Source organism: Haliotis cracherodii, unplaced genomic scaffold (genome assembly GCF_022045235.1).
Source record: "Haliotis cracherodii isolate W230 unplaced genomic scaffold, xgHalCrac1.p SCAF_8, whole genome shotgun sequence".
In the NCBI taxonomy this organism is placed as follows: domain Eukaryota; kingdom Metazoa; phylum Mollusca; class Gastropoda; order Lepetellida; family Haliotidae; genus Haliotis; species Haliotis cracherodii.
The window spans coordinates 16,550,558-16,558,292 of NW_027266341.1; positions in this window are offsets into that span (position 1 = coordinate 16,550,558).

The following is a 7,735-nucleotide window of genomic DNA, read 5'->3' on the forward strand; positions in this document are numbered from 1 at the left end:
ACTATATCATGAGCAAGTGTTTATTCCGACTATATCAGGAGCAAGTGTTTATTCCGACTATATCATGAGCAAGTGTTTATTCCGACTATATCATGTGCAAGTGTTTATTCCGACTATATCATGAGCAAGTGTTTATTCCGACTATATCATGAGCAAGTGTTTATTCCGACTATATCATGAGCAAGTGTTTATTCCGACTATATCATGAGCAAGTGTTTATTCCGACTATATCATGAGCAAGTGTTTATTCCGAGTATATCATGAGCAAGTGTTTATTCCGACTATATCATGAGCAAGTGTTTATTCCGACTATATCATGAGCAAGTGTTTATTCCGACTATATCATGAGCAAGTGTTTATTCCGACTATATCAAAGGGGCGGTCGGGTAGCCTAGTGGTTAAAGCGTTCGCTTGTCACGCCGAAGACCCGGGTTCGATTCCCGACATGGGTACAATGTGTGAAGCCCATTTGTGGTGTCCCCTGCCGTGATATTGCTGGAATATTGCAAAAAGCGGCGTAAAACCATACTCACTCACTCACTCACTCCGACTATATCATGAGCATGTGTTTATGAACAACCATCAAACTGCCACGACACCAGGTGTTCGCGAAAAAGTAGGCGTAACCTGTCCCACCGATGACACCTGTAAAAACACATGCAAAGGCAAGCCCACCACTCGCCGAAAAAAAACCCCGAGAACATACGACACAAGCCAAAACAGGGAACCGCTTCAGACAGATGCGCCAAACTCGGAAATGACTTCATAAACACATGCTCACGATTTAGTCTCAATCGAACAATTGACTCTATTGAATATGATAAGGGTTTTGTTGTTTTTATTCCCAAATGTCCACCACAAAGTCGTGAAACTTTGGTAAGGCCTCGGATGTCTTAACCCTGATCAAAGATAGCATTCCGTCATTCTAAATAGACATCGATAATAAAATCATAAAATCACACATTACCAAATACTGCAACTCATTATATGTCACCCGAGACAATACGGACTGGACGCTCCTTAACCTGGTTGACAGGGAGCCGATAGCAACCCGTTCACCTAAGCATTGTCACTCCGACCCGCCAGCAATTAATGAAACACAAGCCCTAGGAAATGCCTCTACTCAAAATGCCGCGACCAAGCCTGCAACTCTTTTAACCGAACCGGGACTCTACTCCTGCCGTTTCCCGGTAGCCGAAACCAACGTCCATGTCAACGCTTGCGGTCCGTTGACTCAACGTCAGTAAGCAGTGGCTTAAGTTCGAAACGCAGAATGGAACGGGGTAGCCGCCATCCGACTGTCTAGCAGACATGTACAAAGGCATGTTAGAGAATATTCAGAGAACACAACATGCAGCAGCTGGGGTTGTATCCTGTACCTGAAACTATTCAACATTACAACAGTCTTGATGTTACTTCACTAGCTTCCAGTAGATACCAGAACAAATTTAAAGGATCTCTGCCTCGTATATTGGTATCAGTATGATCTAGCGGTCGGAAATTCAGAACATCTTGTCAATTCTGCATCAACACACAAATGATGAAAAGACGTCATTCAATGTTGTCACCCGGAATTGTGGAACAAACTACCTATTAGCATAAAACTATCTCCGACTTTGAACATGTTCATATATGAGCTTAAAAAGGGTTTTGTATGTGCTGAATGAAGCGGTTTTTAAAAAATTATTATTATTATTATTATTATTATTCTAAGATTGTAACGGAAACATTTCACAATGTCAGTATACAAACTACGAAGACAGAAACAGTGTACTTACTTGATAAAACCAGCATGAAGCCCAACAAAGGTAAGAATAAGTGAAATTGGAAACACATGTTCATGAGATTTCATTACAATGTGACTGAAACATATCGCAAATAAGTTGTGTCGGGCTACAGACGTGTTGCCTAGATACATATATAGATCAATAGATATTTCGCAGTTGTTTTGATCTGAGACAGACGATCATGTCTGAAGGGTTGGTTATGCTTGAGAAGAATGCATCTCTGGAGTACGTGAAGACAAAACAGTCCTTAGTTCTATACTCAATTCCTTAATGCATATAACCAATCAAGAAAGGTACATGTATTCCATTAAGGTGTACTGTCAGTCCATCTATATATACACATATACAGAGTGTGTAAGTACTGATTCATTGATTTCAAGATACAAAGATATGATATGAAAAACAGTTATTGGTCAGGCGTATTTTTGCGCATTTTCAAAAACTGAAAGGATTTCCTTGACTCTTTACAATCTTAGAAAAGAAGCAGTTTCAGATCTGTTAAAACATTCAATTGTTCAAATTTGTTCACCACTATCTCATATGACAAACCTAAGCGAAAACTTCATTCCTTGATACAAGGGGCTTTTGTTACAAAACCTGGTGACCATACATTAAGTTACAGATCTATCTTCAGAGGTTCAGGTCAAAAATGGAAGCAAATGCCACCTGAAGTTTACTGAAATACAATATACGAAATGCTGGTCTTCCTCATTGATAACATGTACAATTTGGGGGTAGGACATTTAGGCAAGAAGTAGAGCACCACTTGAGCTAGCCTACATGCTGATCTGTTTCTTTATGCATATGAATCAGATATGCTGCACGGATTGGCAAAGTGAAAACAAGGTAATTTAGCCAAGACGCTTAACTTAAGCTTCAAGTAAATCGATGTTCTCATATCGTTCAATAACGTCAAATAGCCAAGTGACTTCAAATGGTTTACCCACCTGAACTAGAAATAAAAGAAATCAGCGAGACCGCTTCATCTGTTTCATATTTAGCATGAAGATGGCGAGTGACAAAACACTCTCCACAAGACCGTATGACACTTCCCATAGTCAACTTTCCCTTCATTTCAAACAATATTCCTGCATGCCCACCCTTGGTGTCTACATTTCACAAATTTTGAGGTACAATCGCGCATTCTCGTTCCACCACGATTTCAGGGAGCTTCATACAACTCTTGCTCAGAAGTTGTTTGATGAAGGTTACAACATTCAAGGCCTCAGTAAAGCTTTCAAAAAGTGTTATGGTAGACAAGTGGAGGACATTTCCAAATTTGACGCATCAGTGACAAAAATGACGTCGAATGCAATTCCCTATTTTGACTTAAAACGTATGTTCCCATTATTTTCAGGGGAACAATTGACTCAGCTTTGCGTGTGTTTGCGGGTGCCACCAGTTTTTGGCAAACACCTGGTAACATCACTATTTGATAGTGATTCATAAACACATGCTCATGATATAGTCAGAGTCGTTCAATCGACTCTGTTTTTGGCAGGGATTTCTGATGAATATGGAAAGCGTTTTTTTATGTACACTCTCACTATCACAGAGTAAGGCATGGAGTAAAGTATATGCTTACCCCTTCATGATGTGATGTGTATCACTTCTACATGCCATTCAAAGACAGGTTTAACACAAGTTTTAAGTTTACCATTTGCTTCTAATGCTATACCAACATTTTTACAATGCGCGTGACTGGTATGTGTATGATCCAGAGCTCATCAAATTGGAATTCAATTTGGGAAATCATGAAGGGGAAATATTGAACAATGTTGAATTTAAAGGATTTTGAAATGCCTTCAGATATATTATTAGTAATAGTGTCTTTAGTTGTCGTATACAGTGTCATATTAGGATAGCAGGAACTATTTTTCAAATGCTATACCTACATTTTTACATTGCGCGTGACTGGTACGTGTATGATCCAGGGCGCATGTCTTCTTTCTTCTACTTCACTTGATTTGCCAAACACTACACATTGGTTTTGTCACCAGTAATCTTCAGGTTATTTTTACATAAGTACTCTAAGACCATCAAGTAAAATTTGTATTATTTGTAATCTGTAAGTCATCAGCAAACAACAAATGACAAATATTTAAAACATTAAGTGTTATTAGATTACCATCAAATTGGAATTCAATTTGGGAAATCATTTAGGGGAAATATTGAACAATGTTGAATTTAAAGGATTTTGAAATACCTTCAGAAATGTTATTAGTTATAGTGTCTTTAGTTGCCGTATACAGTATCATATTAGGTTAGCAGGAACTATTTTCCTGCTAACCTAATATGACACCATATACGGCAACTAAAGACACCATAACGAATTTATTATGCCGAATGGTTTACATTATTTGGTATCTTTGTCGCATTTTGTCAAAATGAAAGCTTGACACTTACAACAGGTATAAGCTACAGGACCAGTACATATGTTTCCGATACAACGCTCTAATGTAAAGATAAACGTTAACAATGGAATATATAATGCACTAAATGTGAACGTTTAAAGTACTATCGCTAAAATGGATAGAGTTGTCATAAAAATACTCGCATGTTAACACAATTCTGCGGGCCACTATAACTTGATAGCAGTCCGCTTTCCCCTAACGACAGGCTGCTATCTATTCTTTTGCTATGTGACGTCATTGGCGTCACGTTTCTTGTTTGTAACGTCATCCTATAGCATCTTCTATGACGTTGCTATTTATAACTCAGTGACCTCCGTTGTAAGTTTTTTTCTCTATAATTGTTATCAATAAAGTCACGAACGTGGTTTCTTTCATAAATAATGTCTTTGCTCATCACAATTTATGATATTAAAACACAAAACAGTGTAGAATAACGAATTTATGTACCTAGAATTTCCATGTGAAATATGTGTTTTGGGCGTTGGAAAATTCAAAATGGCTGTTACCGACGGTTACGGTCTCATATCAGGTCAGTACCAACCATGTTGGAATTTTACTAACGGTATACGGGCTCATGTGGGGTCAGTAGTTCTACTCTCTGATTGGTCAGTCTCTCTTTGAGGCATAATAAATCTGTATATTGTTGCAATTATATAACTGCTTTATATAACATTTCATTTCAGCTTGTTTGCTTCTCGGGATCAGCATTAATAGATTTTTTTTGATGAAGTTGTCAGTTTATTGTATAGTTCTTATATGTTCCTGTTTTGATAGTGTTTCCAGTTGTTCTAGCCGATTTTGTTTATACACATATTGTTTTCTTTTGCATAACATTTTGCGTTCCTTTTGGCAATAGGAGCTCTGTTTTTGTAATTGAAATATTGCTTACTTTATTCACCTCGTTATATTTTTCTCCATACTGCGTTAGGCATACATGTAAAGTGAAACGTGAATTTTTGTTGAGATTAAACGCTAAAATTAATTGTGGTGGCATCAATAGATTGTGAATGTATGCATAGAATTATTAAATTATCGTTTACCTAATAGTATGTAGATGTTACATACTTCCTAAAACACTAACTGTCAACCTTGTATCTGCTGGGGCTAGGTACGTTGGTGTGGCAGTTGGAGGGGTAAGACTAGGATATCATCATACGTGATTTGCCGCCTTTCTCTGCAAAATGCGCAAGAGTAAATTATGTTAAAATGAAATCACCGTAGAAGATAATAACAACGAAACAATACATGACTGTTAAGATTTGCACGTGCAAATAATGCACCTGGTCCTTTTGGACGCCTATCAGAAGAGTGCCAATTTAATGATCAAGAAACCCAGGTTATCGTCGAATGCCAGAAGTTTGCAACTACCATGTTGCCATAATGTTCGGAAATGTCCGTTTTCTTCAATTGTTTTAAAATTGTAAATATTCAAGGCTCGTAACATTTTACCAGCGAAAACTGGGAGGTCTGTACATAGTGCGCACGTAAACTCAGTAGATCTTCGATTGCACAATTCTGAAGAAAAACCAGTTGTTATTGAATGGTGAGTCGGGTTTAAAGCTGCTGTGGACCTTTTAACTATATTTCTGGACCAAATACAGTATTTATTTCAAAGAAAATATACATGAGGTGACCAAGTATGAGACCCTAATTCAATGATTTGAAAAAAATATGACAGTGTCAGCTTTCAGATTATATCAGATAACGAAACGAATTCACATGGACAATGATGTTTTAATTTGCTGTGAGGGATATTCAACCATAAACAGAAAGTTTATAGTAATACAATAATTTGGTTACCAACAGCAAAGTTTTGTCACTAATGGTTGACGATATTTCAGTGAAATCAGGGTGTGTCAGCGTAATGGCGGATGGAAACCAATGGTGACTATCAAATGCAATTCCCTATCCCCGTGTTTTTTGTTTGGTAAACAACTGACTTGCCCTTTCATGCGTTTGGTGCCACAGGTGGGACAGGGCGTGCTCACCTTTTTGCTAACACCTGGTATCACCACTATTTGATCGAAATTGTACAATGGACCCTGCTTTTGATATCACAGAGGGAAACACTAGAAATGGGCTCCACACATTGTACCCATGTTGGGAAACGAACCCGGGCCTTTGGCGTGACGAACGAACACTTCATCAATTAGGCTACTCTACATGCCTCTCACCATCAAATAACGTAATAAAATAATGTGCAATGCAAAGTATGTACCTACGATTACCTTGACAAGTATATCATGCTGGAACTGCTACAATGTATAAGGTGCAGTTTTCGGGGTGGGTGGGGGTCAGGTTTCCGTGTGGTTAGGTTACCTGAGTATCGCATTCATCATATTATTCAACAAGATACCTTTGATCCAGAGGATCAACACGGCGCAACGAAAGTTTGTAGCATTCCTACCCTATTGATGCAATTAACTATACTGTCATATAAAGCGCACAGGTGTAAGCCAGAAGATGAAACAAATTGTAATTCACATGTTTATATAATTTGCATGTGGTACCTCCAGAATTAGGAATGAGAATAAGGCACGTTTCAGTTCAAATATTTATGCAATGTAAAAGTAGACAACAAACATATTATGAAAACAAAACTAGTAATATGTTTTCACGACAATAACTTTCTGAAACATTTGTTATTGTTTTCAAGGAACATGGGGTATTACTTTGACACAAGCATAGTGGTATACATGATATTGTTGACATTGATTTACAGTATCTACAGTGGTTATTTATATTTTTTCATAATTAAGCGCTTCAATGTAATAGCTACAATGTAATATTATTTTAAAATGACGATATACATTGTTGCATCAGCTAGCTTCTTGTCAAAATTCTCACTCTCATTTGACTTGCAGATGAAACTACAAGAACTGGAAAATTTGAGTTTATACATTGCTGCCCACTTTTATGCGTGTCAATGTCCATATAATCGTACGCATTATTTGGAAGACAGCTCCAGTACTGGACACGACCCGGATGTTGTCAGGGGAAGATATTATTTATCAGGACATAACTCAGACATAGACCACATTGATCCACAGGAATCAGCTTCTCTTGTAAAGTAATCAAATTAGATCCATCCATACATGTCATCAATATTAATTTTTATTATATCCAGAGGCTGAACCACTAAAGACTTGTTACTGACAACATACGTGAAGTCCCTAGTACATCGTAGACCATGTACCACGTCATAAGCATTGAGGATGTTGCTAGAAGACTCACCAGTTGTACGTTCATCAAAGTCACCACTGTACACAACGTCCACCTTGATGACAAGTAACACAGCATAAGCAGATTTCGACCGACAATTGTATGTAACTGTGACATATGACGCGGAAAGCTCGCGTGGAGGAAGTGTCTTGCATCCCTAGGCTATTCTCCTACACCATCGCATGGGATGTAGAAGTAACATTCACGGCAGATACTACTGTTGTAAGATAATCACTGGTCATTATTATGGCGTAATGCTGCTCATCTTGATGCCATCGGGATCAGGCCACAGTCGCATAGAGAAACGCCTTT